General features: G+C 39.7%; 1 pseudogene; it reads right to left on the reverse strand.

The window, feature by feature from the left end:
- Positions 1 to 1,868: 1,868 nt before the first annotated feature.
- On the reverse strand, positions 1,869 to 2,756 carry LOC127672336 (olfactory receptor 1G1-like; annotated as a pseudogene).
- Positions 2,757 to 19,952: the final 17,196 nt, after the last annotated feature.

The raw sequence follows: 19,952 nt of genomic DNA on the forward strand, positions 1-19,952 counted from the left end.
CTCAATGAAGCAGTATTCGGCAAAACCAGAACAGGGAAGTGGGAAGGGGTGGGTGGGAGGACAGGCAAAGAGAAGGGGGCTCACGGGACTTTCGGGGAGTGGGGGGGCTAGAAAAGGGGAAATCATTTGAAATGTAAATAAATTATATCGAATAAAAAAATTAAAAAAAAATCAACTGATCACAGGGATCTCAGCTCCAATGGTAAGTCTATATAACAGCTCCTGTCTCTATGGTTCAGCAAGCATCACATAAGGAGGTGAAAAGATAGTAAGAGTCAGAATACCAGATGATCTGTTCTGAAGAAGTGTGTACTAGAAATGGCTCCATAAACAAGACAAGAACAGATGGAATATCAACATGCAAGGGGGAAAGTTGTGTGGGGTCCACCCCTAGACAAAGAACTATAGACAGCAAATAACTTCTGGAGGAAGAACTATTAGACTCCTCCAGGAAAACACTCTACTCATTGGTTTTCTAATTCAGGGTTGTCAGTCCTGAAACTATACCTAAACAACAAAAATGAAATCAGTAGATTTTATAAATGTGTATATGTATGTGTGTACAAACATACATACACCTACATACACACATACATACATTTATATGTAATGATAATATTCAAAGAAATTGGCTATCAAGTTGATCACTACCTTGAAATCGGTCACCACCTATGATGCCCACTTCTGATAGGGCCTCAATGGTACCTGGAGTTGGTGCTCACAGTCTGGCTGTCTGGCATCATGGTAGATTGACTAGTTATTGTTCTGATGGCCCAACTGAAGCTCTATGGACACAACCTAATAGATTATTTTTACTGTGATTTCTCACCCAAGATTGTCCTGGCTTATTCAGATACACAAGTGATCCAGGTGACTATATTTTTCTCTCATTTTTTTCCTGACTGAACCCTTTAGATGGTTCTGATCTGCTATTCTCAGATTGTGGTAACAGTGCTGAGAATTTTTTGCAGCCAGAAGGACCAAGATCTTCATATGCTCCTCACTCCTGACTGTGGTGTTCACATTCTATGGAACAATCATTGTCTTGTACATTGCACCCTCTACTGTACATTCCCAGCTCCTCTTGAAGCTCATTGCCATACTCTTCACAATGGTCACCCCCATCTTCAACCCTGGCATCTCTGCCTTGAGGAACTTGGAAATTCAGCAAGCACTAAAAAGGCTTCTCTACTGCAAACCAACTGAAATGTGACCTAAGAAGGAGAGCAGCGAAGATTTTCTATTGGACTTTCAGTGTCTTGACTGAAAAGTCTCCCATAATGGACTGGAGATGAGTAACTCTGCTCTTTCTCAGATTCCCTTTTGGTTTTAAGAACTATGTACAAGGGGAAGATAATAGTTAAGCATTTTTTCATGTTAGTTTAAAAGATGATGTCAATCAGTGTGAGTTGTTTACTCCATGCAACATAAATACCTGCCAAGCAATTTAGGAAAGAAAGATTCATTTTATTCGTGGTTTGAAAAATACAATAAATACATCAGGATGAGGAAAGCACAGAAGGAAGATGGGGTCATAGCTTACATTGCATCTATGATCAACAAGCAAACACAGATGAATAATGATAGTCCTAGTCTTTCATTTTTCCCTTTATCATTCAAGGATGATTCTATAGAATGGATCATGCCACACTCAAAGTGTATCTTTCTTCCTCAGTGAAATCTCTCCAGAGACATCTTCATAGAAATTCCCAGATGTGTATTCAAGGTGATTCCAAATCCAGTCCAGTTAACACTAACGATTAGCCATAGCAAACATGTAATTATTCCCTGAGCCATGGTATTAACTAACTTACTTTGCATGATGTAGGAATGTGATCCTTCCTGATAGATGATCCTTATTACTGAGACTATTCCATGTTTAGGATCCTTCTCAATGAACTCTTAACATCCTTATTTCTCAGACTATAAATGAAGGGGTTCAGAGTGGGAGTTACCAAGGTATACATGACAGCAGCTAACACCTCCCCAGAGGAGTGAGAAGTAGATGGGGGCTTCAGGTGGCAGCAAAGACTGTGCTATAGAAAAGGAAGACTATAGAGAGGTGGGAACTGCATGTGGCCAAGTCTTTCCTTTTCCCCTGTGCTGATGGAACTCTAGCCACAGCATAAAAAATAAAACACAGAGAAGTGCAGCAATTCCTAAAATTCCAACCAAAACTATCATCAGGATTTCATTGAGCAGGAAAGCAATAAGAGAGGCCCACATTCACAGAAAAAAATGAGGAATCTCTTGATTGGTATGAAAATATAACTGAGAGAGCAACAAAGCATGGGTCAGAGACAAACCATTTGTTATTCCCCATGACCCACTGACCAGAATCCCACATCTACAAGGAGTCATGAGAACTGGATAGCGCAGTAGGTGGCAGATAGCAGCATAGCGGTCAAGAGCCATGACTGCCAGAAGCAGGTTATCCATGTCAGCAAAAACAGCAAAGAAATAAAACTGAGGCAGGCATCCAGAGAATGAGATTGATCCATCTCTAGTCCACAGAGACTCCAGTGTTTTAGGAGCCGTGGTGGTGATGAAGCAAAGATCCATGAGTGAGAGCTGACTGAGGAAGAAATACATGGGGTGTGGAGGTGGACATCAGCACCGATAGCTAACAGAAGTAGCAGGTTCCCTAAAAGTCCCAGCAAGTAGAGACCTAGGAAGATGCTAAAAAGGGGCTGCCATTTCTCTGGGTCACTGGACAGTCCCAAGAGGATAAAGCCAGGAGCCTGACTGCAGTTCATTATGGGTCTTGTTTTACCAGAAGAAATTGGTATGAAGACAATTCTCTCACTGCAGGCAACAATTGGTATCAACCCAGACCTGATCCCTTGGACATGGGTCCCCCTCAAAGCATCGATTGAGCATTGGAAACTAGAATAGCAAAGGAAGAGGTACAAGACTTGAAGTTCATTAAAAATGGCTCCCTAGGGAGATATAAAGACAGAGTGTTTCTCTGGAATTCTCTAGGTGAAAGCTATGCTATTTAACCATGGTGTTACTTGATTGAATAACCATATTCCTATAAATCTGTTTAACTGTGAATCCTTTGAAGGTAGAGGCTTTATATTAATAAATTTTCTGCTTTGCTCACAGTTGAATTTCAATTAATGTTACAATCCATCCTTAGAGTCCCACTCTGGTTGCTGATCCAGCAAAGTATAGTACTGCTGTTTTACTGTAACCACTGTTGCATCAACTAATGCATTATTCTCAGTGCTTCCAAGGAAGTTCCTTCAAAAAATAAAATTATGTTATTTCTTTGTTCAGAAGAAGATACTTGGAAACCAAAATTTGTATGGAACTTTATAAGTCCTTGAGCTTATAAAGCTCTATCTAGTATTTTGTCCTGTGAATACCTCATCAGCTTGATCATGCCTCACTGTTCACATTGACTGAGTTTTTCTGCAGGCAGCATTCACATTTCTCAGTACAAATTTTTCTGTCTTAGCTTCTGTTGCCAGCATTATATTACAAACTAATTAATGAAAAAAGATTCATTTTGGATCAAAGGTCAAGCAAAAGATAGAAGAACCCCTCTTGATAAAATCTGAGACAGCAGAGAACAACACACAGAAGGATGTGGGAAGTGTGTGTGTCTGTGACTTCTGGTAACTCTGCTTAAGCCACTAGTGTCTAATCAATGTGTATTCACCTAATCCAAAAGACAACCGAAAGTTCCACCATAGGCAGACTCAGTTCCATAATCACAATGCCTTAATAATCTGTGGCATAACTCTGAGAAATACTACATGGTGTCTCTCCTTTTAATTACATATACTATACTGTGCCTGGTTCCTGGGAACTACTAGGTGTGCCTCTACCCACCTGTTCCACTCCTAGATAGGCAGTCTTGTCTTTCTGATTGGTTGCCCACAGTTTTTCTAATTCTCACTTCTGACATCATGTGCCCTTGTTAACATTGATTATCATAGTTCCTCTCACCTTATAATTCTTTATCTTTAATCAAAATTTACCAGGATTTCAACACTATGTTTTAATTTTTTCTTCTTATTCACCATTAAACTGTTACTGAATACTTTACCTTTTATATCTGGTGCTTATATTCATATTGTCTGAAGGAATTTTCTAGTTCCTGTAATATATTTTTTCTCTTAAATATGAATTTCCTGAGAGTGGAGGCTATAATTTCTGTAAAAAGGGTCAAAGAATACATACCTTTTGTAGGGATAATTACTGGTCTTCAGGCTATGTTGATTTCTGAAAGTTGCCTCCCTATGACCTGGACAAGGACAGTCAGAACAAGAAAATGTGACTCTGTCCCAAAGCCATTCTTTAATGAATTTGAAAACCCACCAAGGAAATGAAAGAATATTTTAAAATTGTGGTGGAAAATATATTATTCATTAGTAAGAAGCAAGCTGAAAGGGTGCTCCAACACTTTGTTGAATTTTATATTCTTTCCTACTTTCTTTTTATGATTTCTCATTTTCAGACCTCCGCAGTATTTTTCTTCATTGTATTTTTTCTTATTTGGTTTTTACTCTTTATTTTATATGAATAATGGATGGACAATGTAGATCTAGGAAGGAGTTCATCATGTCACTGTAGTACACAGAATTCTGCTACTATGATGACTAGAAAGAATACTAAAAGTAATCTTGTTCATTAACTGCATGCCAACAATCAGGTTATCTGTATAGGTACAATGTAGATAATAAGAAAGTTTATCCTTGTTTTATGACTTAGAGATCAGTGTATAGGGGTATACCCCTATACACTCTACACTGGGGTAGGAGATAGCATAATACTTAAGAGTGTTGCTGCTTTTCCAGAAGACCTGAATTTGGCTTCCAACACCCATGTCAAATGACATACAAGCACCTGTAACTCTAGTTCCAAGCTCTCCAATGTCCTTTCTACTCTCTGAGTACACTGACACACATGTATATATACAAATACAAACATGCATACATGTACTTTATAATAAAATATAATTTAAATAGAAGACATAGAGCAACTCTCATTATATACAAGAATATTGAAATAACTTGCTGCATCTGATCAACCCACCATGGGTTGAAAAGCTGGATATCAACAGTAACAAATCAAAGGAGAGCCTACACTCTCTTGGAAACTGAACAGCTCTCTACTGAATGAAAAATCAGTCAAGAGGGAAATAAAGAAAGGAAAGAAAAGACTTTCTATAATTCAATATAAATAAATATACATCACATCCAAACTTATGGGACACAATGAAAGTGTTACTAGGAGGAAAGTTCACTTCATTAAGTGCCTGCATAAAATAAGTGAAGCAATCCATACTAGCAACTTGACAGCCCACCTAAAAGTTCTAAAACAAAAATGCTCTAATCATATCCAAAAGAAGTAAACAGTGGAAGAGGGAGAGGAAAGATTTGAAGAGTGAGAGGTCATGTAGGACACAAGGAGAACATGGCCCACTGAATCAGCTGTTTATATGGGCTCACAGGGAATGAAGCAGCAAGCACAGGACTGGCATAGTTCTCCACCATGTCCACCATGTATATTTTATGGCTGTTAGTTTGGTAGTTTTGTGGGATTCCTACCAATGGGAATACGCATGTCTGTGATGCTTTTGCCTGCTCTTGGGACACTTTTCCTCATAATGGATTGCCTTTTCTAACATCAATATGAGAAGTTTTGCCTTGTCTTTTTGTATCTTGTTGTGTGTAGGTTTTTATCTTGGAGGCCTGCTCCTTTCTGAAGGAAAACTGAGAAGGATTGGATCTGATGTGGGAGGGGTGTAGTGTGGAACATGAGAAAGGAAAGCTGAAGAGAGGAAAAATGAGGTCAGGATGTATTGTATAAGAGAAGAATCTATTTTCAATAAAAACAAATATGGTAATGTACATAATAAGATTTTAATTACTGATAATGAATGATGAGATAAAATCTCCAAGGAAGTGAATGGTCTTGAAATTAATTGTACTAAATGAAATGATACGAACTCAGAAAAGCAAAAATCTCATGTGCAGGTTCTAGATTGTAAAGTACATGTGTATGTGCTTGAATTCGTGTGAATGTATATAAAGCCTTAAAAACTATAAAAGGGACCAAAGGAGGATGGGGGGGTGGAGTGGGCCCATTTTGTGATGCATTAGAAATGTTATTCCCACAACTATGTGGGAAGTTAAACCCCCACGTGTGAGAAGATTTTATAATTTTAGTTGTTTGTAGTTGTCTTTTCATACTATAGAGAAAAGAACATATAAGAAACTCATAAGTAAACTTCAAAAAAAGGCTAGGTTATGTTACACTAACTGTAAATGATGAGGTGTGTAAATGATAGAAGATCCATGTAGGTATGACACAATATCCATTTTTCCTTTTCCTTTTTATTTACATATTTATTAACTTCTGGATGCTTGCATATGTAGTTGTACCAACAGATAAATGGTTTAGAATGAGGAGATATGAGTTTTTAGGAATATGCTTTTAAATGATAATGAGAATGTCCAAGTTTCACAAAGCTAACACTCACCTGGAGATACATTAAATCTACAGGTGTCACAATGCACACTCACCTGAAGATGCTGTTAAGTCACACTCCACCCAAGAGATTCTGACTTAAGGGTGAGATATGAGAGTCTGTGTTTCAAACAACTGATGCTACAATTAGCAGCAATGAATTTTAAACAATGAAGTGTTCTTTCTATCATACAAGCAATATGACTGTTCCATCTTTGTACTAACAATTGGGAGGTTATTTTCATACAAGATTACATCTACTCTCACACTCTTTCCTAGAGACAATCCTTCCTACCATCAGGCAATGGCATGCCTCTCATGCTGTCAATCCCCATGTTAAATATTCTAAATGATAATGTAATCATCTGAAACCAATCCCTGCTATTGTACTAATCTCAAACCTATTTATCTAGAAAATATATAATTCCCATTGGATCTCAGAGGAACTGAGACTCTGTTCTGACTTTATCTAAAAACTACTTCAGCATCTGAGGTTAAATCTAAAGACTTAGCTTCAGATGGGCTACATAGTAATATGCGACAATCCCTTGGCTTCTAGAGCTATTGCCTTACTTTTCTATTTCTTAGGATGTGTTTATCCAAAAGCTCCTGGCTCAACCCCTAGTTACTTTCTAATCAAATAGTTTTAATTCTATGCTTTCTTTAACCCCATTAAAGCAAGCATTTATGCTTGTATTTCACAAAATAACTCTCATCAATGTCAGGTTTAAATTTCAGTCCTTAAGTTATTACTTGACTTTTCCAAAAGGCTATTCAATTGAAAATCCTTAGTTTTTACTTCAAACCCTTTGTCTGACTTTCAAGGTACCCACAGTACTCTCCTGGTTTCTACTGATCTCTCTGACTCATCCTCAGTCTCCTAATCTGGTTTCTCCCCCTGTTTTAAATTACTTTTAAACTCATCTTTTGTACCACTCTTCTAGTTCCAGTTTCATGCTTCAAATATCTGTAAACAAATCACTCTGTTCAAGTTTTCAATTTAGAAATTTTTTTTACTCAAACATATGTGTGTGTGTTTGTGTGATGTATACCTATAAATATGATTTCTTTATAGAAGCATTTTTACTGTGAATCACGTTTTCTTTTATATGGTATTATTTACATGCACCTTTGGAAACTAACATAAAAATGGAAAGATTACCTATGCTACATCTTCTATGTTCCTATCTGAAATATGACCTAATACTCCATAAAGTGCCACATTTCACACTTACTTTCAGACTTCTCCAATATCCACTAATCAATGATGAACTTAGAAACATCCACTTTGCCCAGTGTTCTTAGACCTACAAGCATCCTGCCCTTTGCATTCATTGCTGAGACCATATATAAGAGTAGAGATGATGGAGTTTGGAAGTCTAGCCTGTATTACCTCTCTTGGGATCAGAAAAGGTTTGCCTACAGAAAAAAATCTTTCTTGAGCTTGGGGAGGGGAAGGGGAGGGGAAGGGGGATAAGGGGGAGGAGGTAGGAAGAGGGGAGGGGAGGAGAGGGGAAGGAGAGGGGTAGGAAGAGGGGCAGGAGGAAGGGAAGGGGAGGGGAAGGGGAGGAGGAGGAGGAGCAGAGGGAGGAGGAGAGGGAGGAGGAGGAGGGAGGAGGAAGGGAAGGGGGAGGGAAAGGGGAAGGGAGGGGGAGGAGGAGGGGAGGGGGAGGAGAGGAAGTAGAAGGGGGAGGAGATCAGGGAGAGGGATGGGGAGGGGAGAGGAAGGAGGAAGAGAAGAGGGATGGGGAGGGGAGAGGAAGGAAGAGGGGAAGAGGGAGGGGGAGGGGAGAGGAAGGAGGAGGGGAAGAGGGAGGGGGAGGAGAAGGAGGGGGAGATGGGAGGGCAAGGAGGAGGGGAAGAGGGAGGGGGAAGAGGATGGTGGAGGGGGAGGAGGAGAGGAAGAGGGAGGGGAGGAGGAGGAGAGGAAGAGGGAGGGGGAGGAGGAGGAGAGGGAGGAGGATGGGGAAGGTGGAGGGGAAGGGGAGGGGGAAGGGAGGAGGAGAAGGAGGAGGAAAGGGAGGGGGATGAGGAAGGGGAGGAGGAGGGGAAGAAGGGGGGAGGAGGAGGGGAAGAGGGGAAGGGGAGGGAGAGATGGGAGGGGGAGGGGGAGGGGAAGAGGGAGGGGGAGGAGAAGGAGGAGGAGGTAGAGGAGGGGGAGGGGGAGGAAGCGGAGGGGAGGAGGAGGGGAAGGGGGTTCCAGAGGTTGGCAAATTGCTGTCAGCTTCCCTCTGCAGCATATTATGCACTGCCAACAACATATAGCTTTATCTGTGAGTCTAAACCACATCACAGAGAGTTTCCTCAGCTCACTCTGACTTTCACGGATATCATTTAGTGAGTGGGTAGTCCAGAGGCCTCAAAGAGAAATCCTTGAAGCTTAAAGAGGTAAAATGTAGGAGCTTTTGCCTATCTATCCAATTCGATCTATCCATTTACAAGAATTATAATTTCCTTGATCATCAATGGGTCCAATGACAAGGTCTGTGTCCCCAGCCACTTGAGAGGTTGACCAGGAGTCCAGCACAGTCAAATCCTTCCTGAACAATATTCAGTGCCAGGTCAGCCTGGGAATTTTTGTAAAATTCTATCTCAGAACAAAAGGTGCCTAAAGCTTAGGCATCAAATGTGTGAGATATTGTGTTCAATTCTCAGCACTGCCTCTTAAAGTAAATTTATGGATCATATTGTAGTATGAAAAACTAATGTGGCCTTATGGATAAATGTACCTTTTAATATCCATCTATTGAAAATATGGGAAATCCACGGGTATATTTTGTTACAGCTTACCCATTGTGCACCATGAGGAAGAGGTGGGAATACACAAGGGGGGTCATGAATCTTTCATTATTCCCAGAGTTGCTGATGAATCTGGGCCACCAGACAAGGACATGGGAGACTTTTTCTCTTCTGGCAGCTCCAAGTACAGGCTGAAGCAGGATATAAGCATAAAACCCAAAAGCATCTGAGCCATGTTACGTTTATATATATTATATATTACCAAGCAGAATTTATGGATTAAAGACTTTCCCAAGTTTTCCATCATTGTCAGTTGACATTGAATGTAAGTGGTTTTGCCCAGACTTTCAAATTCACTTGTTCTTTCTGTTGTTGGGGACATTTCATGTGGGACAATTATCTTTGCTTAGATAGGGAGTTGGTAGCAGCTATGTTTGAGGGAACTATTGTTGCTTGGAGAGGGAGTTGGTCACCTTAGATAAAATGGAATCTGAAGTCAAAATGGCAGTCCTTAATACAAGTTCCTTTCATCTATTCCCAGCAATTTGCACACTTAATTTTACCTGTAAACAAAAATGAAAGGATACCAAGTTGGGTTCATCAATCGTTATCTGCAAAATAAATCCAGAGTTTATATTTTATAGGGTGTACCTGGTTTGTTCCAATTTTTATCTTATATAGAGATTAAGAATACAAATACAACAGCTTGCTCCGGTGGCACGGAGCTTAGGTTCCAGTCCTGAGGCCTCTGGCTGGAGCCCTCAGATCTCTCCGCTTCTGGATCCAGATCAGCCTGGGGGGCCGCACCACATCTCCAGGTACTGCAAGAGGCAAGAGGGGCTTCCGGGAGGCTGGCTGGGAGGAGTCAGTATGCTCTGGTGAATCCAGCGGGCCCCTGAGGGAGCCTTCAGGTGTCTGCTTCGGGATCTGAACAGCCTGGGACACAGCACTTGGTCTCCAGGAAGTGCAGGAGACCTGGTGTGCACCCAGAGGCAGACTGGGAGCACAGCTTGCTCCGGTGGCACGGAGCTTAGGATCCAGTCCTGAGGCCTCTGGCTGGAGCCCTCAGATCTCTCAGCTTCCAGATACAGATCAGCCTGGGCAGCAACGCCACATCTCCAGAACCTGCAAGAGGCAAGAGGGGCTTCCAGGAGGCCGGCTGGGAGGAGTCAGTGTGTTCTAGTGAATCCAGTAGGCCCCAGCGGGAGCCTTCAGGTGTTTGCTTTGGGATCTGAACAGCCTGGGCAACAGCACCCTGTCTCCAGTCAGTGCAGGAGGTAAGCTGTGCACCAGAGGCCACCTGGGAAGAGGCAGCTTGCACTAGTTAGTCCAGCATTGACAAGAACAACTAACACCAGTGAGAACTAGATGGCAAAAGGCAAATGCAGGAACGTCACTAACAGAAATGAAGGCAATATGGCAGCATCTGAACCCAATTCTCCTTTAACAGCAAGTCCTGGATACTCCATCGCACCAGAAAAACAACTGGTTTTTTTAAATCCAACAAGAGATTTGGATTTAAAATCACTGGTCATGATGCTGGTACATGAACACATGAAGGACATACTTAAAGAAATTTAGGAGAAAATGGATCAAAAGTTAGAAGCCCTTGCAAGGGAAACACAAAAATCACTGAAAGAAATTCAGGAAAATACAAAAGCCAATAAGGAGGAAACGCAAAAAACACTTAAAGAAATACAGGAGAACTTTGGTCAATAGGCTGAGGTCATGAAAGAGGAAACACAAAAATCTCTTAAAGAATTACAGGAAAGCACAAACAAGCAAGTGAAGGAGCTAAGCAAAACCATCCAGGATCTAAAATCAGAAGTAGAAAAAACTAAGAAAACTCAAAAGGAGACAACTTTGGAGATAGAAAGCCTTGGGAAGAAATCAAGGGACATAGATGCAAATATCTACAACAGAATACAAGAGATAGAAGAAAGAATCTCAGATGCTGAAGATACCATAGAAACCATGGACTCAACAGTTAAAGAAAATGCAAAATGCAAAAAGCTTGTAACCCAAAATATCCAGGAAATCCAGGACACAATGAGAAGACTAAACCTAAGGATTATAGGCATAGATGAGAGTGAAGATTTACAACTTAAAGGGCCAGCAAATATCTTCAATAAAATTATGGAAGAAAACTTCCCTAACCTAAAGAGAGAGAGATGCCCATGAATATACAAGAAGCCTACAGAACTCCAAACAAACTGGACCAGAACAGAAACACCTCCCGTCACATAATAATCAAAACACCAAATGTAATAAACAAAGAAAGAATATTAAAGGCAGTAAGAGAAAAAGGCCAAGTAACATATAAATGAAGACCTATCAGAATCACAGCAGACTTTTCACCTGAGACTATGAAGGCTAGAAGATCCTGGGCAGGAATCATGCAGATTCTAAGAGAACACAAATGCCAGCCAAAACTGCTATACCCAGCAAAACTCTCAATCGCCATAGATGGAGAAACTAAGATATTCCATGACAAAACCAAGTTTACCCAATACCTATCCACAAACCCAGCCCTACAAAGGACAATAGGAGGAAAACACCAAAACAAGGAGGGAAACTTCACGCTGGAAAAAGCAAGATAGTAACCTTTCATCAAACCCAAAAGAAGTTAACCAATCAAATTTAAAAACTAACATCAAAAATGACAGGAAGTAACAATCACTATTCCTTAATATCTCTTAACATCAATGGACTCAATGCCCCAATAAAAAGGCATAGACTAACCGACTGGATACGTAAACAGGACCCTACATTTTGCTGCATACAGGAAACACACCTCAAGGTCAAAAACAAACACTACCTTAGTGTAAAAGGCTGGAAGACAATTTTACAAGCATATGGTCTCAGGAAACAAGCTGGAGTAGCCATTTTAATATCAGATAAAATTGACTTTCAACCCAAAGTCATCAAAAGAGACTCTAAGGGAAACTTCTTGCTGGTCAAAGGAAAAATACAACAAGAAGAACTCTCAATCCTGACCATCTATGATCCAAATGCAAGGGCACCCTCATTCAAAAAAGAAACTTTATTAAAGCTCAAAGCACACATTGCACCTAACACAATAATTGTGGGTGACTTCAACACTGCACTTTCCTCAATGGACCGATCAGGAAAACAGAACCTAAACAGGGACACAATGAAACTAATTGAAGCTTTGGACCAAATAGATTTAACAGATATATAGAGAATATTCTATCATAAAGCAAAAGAATATACCTTTTTCTCAGCACCTCATGGTACCTTCTCCAAAATCGACCATATAATTAGTCACAAGACAGACCTCAACAAATATAAGAAGATCAAACTAATCCCATGCCTCCTATCAGATCACTATGGAGTAAAAGTGGTCTTCAATAGCAACAAAAACAACAGAAAACCCGCATACACATGGAAACTGAACAATATTCTACTCAGTGATACCTTGGTCAAGGAAGAAATAAAAAAAGAAATTAAAGACTTTTTAGAACATAATGAAAATGAAGTCACAACATACCCAAATCTATGGGACACAATGAAAGCAGTGCAAAGAGGAAAACTCATAGCCCTCAGTGCCTCCAAAAAGAAAATGGAGAGAGCATACACTAACAGCTTAATGACACACCTGAAAGCCCTGGAACAAAAAGAAGCTATTACACCCAGGAGGAGTAGAAGGCAGGAAATCATCAAACGCAGCGCTGAAATCAATCAAGTAGAAAGAAAGAGAACCACACAAAGAATCAACAAAACCAGGAGCTAGTTCTTTGAGAAAATCAACAAGATAGATAAACCCTAGACTAACCAAAGGACACACAGACAGTATCCAGATTAACAAAATTAGAAATGAAAAGGGAGATATAACAACAGAAACTGAGGGAATTCAAAAAATCATTAGATCCTACTACAAAAGTCTATACTCAACACAACTGGAGAATCTGGAGGAAATGGACAGTTTCCTAGACAGATATCCGACACCAAAACTAAATCAGGATCAAATAGATCAACTATACAGTCCCATAACACCTGAAGAAATAAAAAGGGTTATAGAAAGTCTCCCAACCAAAAAAAGCATGGGACCAGATGGCTTTAGTGCAGAGTTCTATCAGATCTTCATAGATGACCTAACACCAATACTCTTCAAACTATTCCACAAAATAGAAACAGATGGAACTCTACCCAACTCTTTCTATGAAGCAAAAATTACGCTGATACCAAAACCACACACAGATCCAACAAAGAAAGAGAACTTCAGGCCAATTTCTCTTATGAATATTGATGCAAAAATACTTAATAAAATTCTTGCCAACCGAATCCAAGAAGACATCAAAACGATCATCCACCATGATCAAGTAGGCTTCATCTCAGGGATGCAGGGATGGTTCAATATAAGGAAATCCATCAATGCAATCCACTACATAAACAAACTCAAAGAAAAAAACCATATGATCATCTCATTAGATGCAGAAAAAGCATTTGACAAAATCCAGGATCCTTTCGTGCTAAAAGTATTGGAAAGAACAGGAATTCAAGGCCCATACCTAAACATCGTGAAAGAAATATACAGCAAACCGGTAGCCAACAGCAAACTAAATGGAGAGAAACTTGAAGCAATCCCACTAAAATCAGAGACTAGACAAGGCTGTCCTCTCTCTCCATATCTTTTCAATATAGTACTTGAAGTTCTAGCTAAAGCAATTAGACAACATAAGGAGGTCAAGGGGATACAAATTGGAAAGGAAGAAGTCAAATTATCACTATTTGCAGATGACATGATAGTCTACTTAAGTGACCCGAAAACCTCCACCAGAGAACTCCTACAACTGATAAACAACTTCAGCAAACTGGGTGGTTATAAAATCAACTTAAGCAAATCAGTTTCCTTCCTATACTCAAAGGATAAGCAGGCTGAGAAAGAAGTTAGGGAAATGACACCCTTCACAATAGCCACAAACAATATAAAGTATCTGGGTGTGACTCTAATCAAACAAGTGAAAGATCTATATGACAAGAACTTCAGGTCTCTGAAGAAGGAAATCGAAGAAGACCTCAGAAAATGGAAAAATCTGCCATGCTCGTGGATTGGCAGGATTAATATAGTTAAAATTGCCATCTTGCCAAAAGTGATCTACAGATTCAATGCAATCCCCATCAAAATCCCAACTCAGTTCTTCTCAGAGTTAGAAAAAGCAATTCTCAAATTCATCTGGAATAACAAGAAACCCAGGATAGCTAAAACTATTCTCAAGAACAAAAGAAATTCTGGAGGAATCAGTATCCCTGACTTCAAGCAATACAACAGAGCAATAGTGTTAAAAACTGCCTGGTATGCATGACACCCTTCACAATAGCCACAAACAATATAAAGTATCTTGGTGTGACTCTAACCAAACAAGTGAAAGATCTATATGACAAGAACTTCAAGACTCTGAAGAAAGAAATAGAAGAAGACCTCAAAAAATGGGAAAACCTCCCATGCTCATGGATCAGTAGAATCAATATAATTAAAATGGCCATTTTGCCAAAAGTAATCTACAGATTCAATGCAATACCCATCAAAATCCCAACTCAATTCTTCACAGAGTTAGAAAGAGCAATTCTCAAATTCATCTGGAATAACAAAAAACCCAGGATACTTAAAACTATTCACAGCAACAAAAGAAAGTCTGGGGGAATCAGTATCCCTGACCTCAAGCAATACTACAGAGCAATAGTGTTAAAAACTGCATGGTATTGGTACAGTGACAGGCAGGAGGATCAATGAAACAGGATTGAAGATCCAGAAATGAACCCACACACCTATGGCCACTTGATCCTCGACAAAGAGGCTGAAAACATCCAATGGAAAAAAGATAGCCTTTTCAACAAATGGTGCTGGTTCAACTGGAGGTCAGCATGCAGAAGAATGCAAATTGATCCATCCTTGTCTCCTTGTACTAAGCTCAAATACAAATGGATCAAGGAACTCCACATAAAGCCAGACACTCTGAAGCTAATAGAAAAGAAACTGGGGAAGACCCTTGAGGACATCGGTACAGGGAGAAAGTTTCTGAACAGAACACCAATAGCATATGCTCTAAGAGCAAGAATTGACAAATGGGACCTCATAAAATTACAGAGTTTCTGTAAGGCAAAGGACACCATCAAGAGGACAAATCGGCAACCAACAAATTGGGAAAAGATCTTCACCAATCCTACATCAGATAGAGGGCTAATATCCAATATATATAAAGAACTCAAGAAGATAGACTCCAGAAAACCAAACAACCCTATTAAAAAATGGGATACAGAGTTAAACAAAGAATTCTCACCTGAAGAAATTCAGATGGCTGAGAGGCACCTTAAGAAGTGCTCAACATCATTAGTCATTAGGGAAATGCAAATCAAAACAACCCTGAGATTTCACCTTACACCAGTCAGAATGGCTAAGGTCAAAAACTCAGGAGACAGCAGGTGTTGGTGAGGATATGGAGAAAGAGGAACACTCCTCCACTGCTGGTGGGGCTGTAAGATGGTACAACCACTTTGGAAATCAGTCTGGTGGTTCCTCAGAAAACTGGACATGACACTTCTGGGGGACCCTGCTATACCTCTCCTGGACATATACCCAAAGGATTCCCTGGCATGCAATAAAGACACATGCTCCATTATGTTCATAGCAGCCTTATTTATAATAGCCAGAAGCTGGAAAGAACCCAGATGCCCCTCAAAGGAAGAATGGATACAGAAAATGTGGTATATTTACACAATGGAATACTACCCAGCAATTAGAAACAATTAATTCACAAAATTTTTAGGCAAGTGGTTTGATCTGGAAAATATCATCCTAAGTGAGGTAACCCAGTCACAAAAGAATACACATGGAATGCAATCTCTGATAAGTGGATATTAATTAGCCAAGAAGCCCTGAATACCCAAGGCACAAATCACATAACAAATGACTCCCATGAAGAAGTATGGAGAAGGTCCTGATCCTGGAAAGGATTGATCTAGCATTGGAGGGGAATATAAGGACAGAGGGGGAAAAAGGAGGTAGGTGATTGGAGAATGGATCGAGAGAAGGTTTATCGGACATATGGGGAGGGGAGTTCCGGGAAAGGGGAAATCATTTGGAATGTAAACAAAGAATATAGAAAATAAAAATATTTAAAAAAAAAAAAGGAAAAGGAGATCATTCCAGAATACCACAATTGGACATACTGCAGAGAACAACAGATCATGGTGTGCCTAGTCCTAACATATCCATCTACATCATAGTTCTTGTATCTATGTCTCAGAGACAACATTAGCAGAGGGAACAGAAAGATTGTAAGAGTCAGAATATCAGGAATTCTCCTGAGAAATAGTCTCTCTTATAAAGTACTGCTTAAACAAAATGGCAACTTGGAAGGGGAAAATCTTCACAGGGCCACATCCCTAAGCAAAGAAATACGCACAGCTAATTATTGTTAGAAGATTTAGTCATTGGATGATTACCATTTTGAAATTTATAGACTGGGTTTCTCCCCTTATATTATCAGACATGTGTCAAATGTGAAATTTCACTATTACTAGCTCATGTATAAGAGTGACACAAATTGTCACTCTTTAAACCATATGCACATCTGAGTCTGCTTTTGTTGGTGATGTGCATATGGTTTAAAGAGTGACAATTCCACATTGTACAACCAGTAAGGCGGCTTATCCTTGAGAGATACTAAATCTTCATGTATAAGAACACAAAGTTATTGTTTTTACAAAGCAAACTAAAAATACTAAGAATACAGATTACAATTAAAAGATGTCAACTTTATGAAAGGTTGTTCTACTCTTCCTTCATGCACAAGATATAATTCAATAATTGAGTTTTTAAATTAAGAAAATAGTTATGTCAATTACAAATCCTTTATTTCCATTTCTCTGGAAGTCATAGACCAATTTATAAGGTTCCAGACATCAAGACCTGACAGATTTATAGGGTCACTACTAATAATCCCTTTCTTCATGTATGGCCCTCTAATGAAGTAATTAAATGTCCTTCTAGGGAAAATTTAGGGAAAAATCTTGTTTTTTCTCCTACATAATTTTCAAAGGCATCATTTTCTTCTCAGTTGTTAGAATCTGGGTCTGTGAACTGCTCAGTTTGGAAACTAGCTTAGAACTCATGAAATAATATTTTTCTTTTCTTTTTAATTTAATTAATTTTTTACACTCCATATTTTATCCACCCCACCGCACCCCAGTCCACTGTTTCACATCCCATACCTCCTCTCCACCCTGCTGTCTTCACGTGGCTGTCCCCACCCACCACCCCACCTGAACTCTAAACTCCCTGGGGCCTCCAGTCCCTTGAGGGTTAGGTGAAGCATTCCTTAATAAACACAGACCTCTACTACATGTGTTGGGGGCCTCATGTCAGCTGGTGTATGCTGCCTGTTTGTTGGTCCAGTGTTTGAGGGATTTCATGGGTCCAGATTAATTGGGACTGCTGGCCCTCCTACAGGGTCGCCCTTCTCCTCAGCTTCTTTCAGCCTTCCCTAGTTCAACAACAGGGGTCAGCTGCTTCTGTCCATTGGTTGGGTGCAAAAATCTGCATCTGATTCTTTCATCTGCTTTTTGGGTCTTCCGGAGTGTGATCATGCTAGGTCCCTTTTTGTGAGTGCGCCATAGCCTCAGTAATAGTGTCAGGCCTTGGGACCTCCCCTTAAGCTAGATCCCACTTTGGGCCTATCGCTGGATCTTCTTTTCCTCAGGCTCCTCTCCATTTCCATCCCTGTAATTTTTTCAGACAGGAACAATTATGGGTCAGAGTTGTGACTGTGGGATGGTCCCCCTCTCACTCATTTGATGGCCTATCTTCCTGTTGGAGGTGGGCTCTATAAGTTCCCTCTCCCTACTGTTGGGCATTTCATCTAAGGTCCCTCCCTTTGAGTCCCTGAGAGTCTCTCACCTCCCAGGTCTCTGGTTCATTCTGGAGGGGAAAATGTGGTTCATTTACACAATGGAATACTACTAAGCTATTAAGAACGAGGACATCCTGAGTTTTGCAGGCAAATGGATGGAACTCGAAAATATCATCCTGTGTGAGGTAACTCAGACCCAAAAGTACATGCATGGTATGTACTCACTAATAAGTGGATATTAGCCACAGAACTCAAAAAGTTCAACAAACTGAAGTGCCCAAGTGAGGACTCCTCAGTTCCACTTGGGAGGGAGAAGAAAGCAATCACAAGTGGGGAGGGAGGGAGGGACTTGGGAGGGAAAGTGGAAGGGGTGGGAAGTGGGGAGGAATGAGCAGGGAGTGGTGAACTTGATCTGGTATTGTGTAATGGAAAAGGACTGAAGCCCTGAGGGCCAGCATAATATTTCTTTCTGCAGCAACTATCATACATTAGGCTGTAACAAAGCACAAACTGAGGAGCTTATAAAGTCTGGAAATTCTAGCTACTGAGAAGTTCAATATCAAGGCTCTTTATGCATCTAATTACCAACTCACATAACAAATGAGTAAAGTTCTTGGATAGATTTTTAAATGTTCAATTCAAGGATGATTTAATAACATGAAATATTATAGGCTTCTGTATCCAATTTATTTTTACATTGTCACAATTTCAAGAAAGTCCTGATTCATACAGAAAGAAGTTACAGATACCACATCAACTTGTGTTACTTTTAGTCTATCTCATTAAATATCATATTCATGATTCTTGTAAAGAACATCTATTTCAGAGAATGATATTAGGATACTTCTCACAGATTCGGAAAACTGGGAATTTTGATGTTGATTATTTGACCAACTTGCCAAACACACAACATTACTTAAAATATTTTCATGAAGATTACGCTTCCTAGAAATTTTCATTCCAGAAATATTTATTACTTCTCTTAGTGATTGCTAATGATCCTAAAGTGTATTTAAAATTGATTAATATGCTAAAAAGAAATTACTTTTCTATTTAAGAAATCAAGACACACAAAGAATAATAAAATAGAAATTCAAATTTCACTTTAAAAGCTGGTCATTAAAATGGATCTTAATACAGAACAAAAGGGTTTCAATTAACAAAAGTCAAATAGATATACAATAATGGACAAAGGGGGGGGGGTATTCATCTGGATGTCGTAGTGCATATCTTTAGTCTCAGTACTTGGGAGGAAGACACAAGTGGGTTTGAGGACAACCTAGACTACAGAGCAAGCTCCAGGAAAGTCAGAACCTATATAGTAAAAACTTTTCTCAAAATAAATGTGTGTGTGTGTGTCTGTGTGTGTGTGTGTGTGTGTGTGTGAGAGAGAGAGAGAGAGAGAGACAGACAGAGAGACAGAGAGAGACAGAGACAGAGACAGAGAGACAGAAGAGAGAGACATATATCCTTGCTGCAAATACCCTCTGTGCTGCTCTGAATATAACCTAGGAGTTATGTAACTGGCTATCTTTAAAGCAACAGCAATAGAGATGAATCATATTAACAGGGTAGTTCTTACAGCTGATTTTGTGTTTGTTTGTTTAAGGTGACAAGAAACCACAGAAAGGATCTTTGTTTGAAAAAAGTAGTCTATAGTTGGATCATTGCAAAAGTGTAAGTCTACATTGCAAATAGACCTGCCATATAAATTCACAGTTGACTGATTAAGAACCTAGGCAAAAAGATATCATCATTTGTAAAAGTAATCTAGGGTATGAAGAAACATCAGGGCATTATTTGTTCTAGGCAAGTGCTCTACCATTGAGCTACATCTTTTGTGTCAATTATATTATT

This window comes from Apodemus sylvaticus, chromosome 22 (assembly GCF_947179515.1).
Source record: "Apodemus sylvaticus chromosome 22, mApoSyl1.1, whole genome shotgun sequence".
NCBI lineage: Eukaryota > Metazoa > Chordata > Mammalia > Rodentia > Muridae > Apodemus > Apodemus sylvaticus.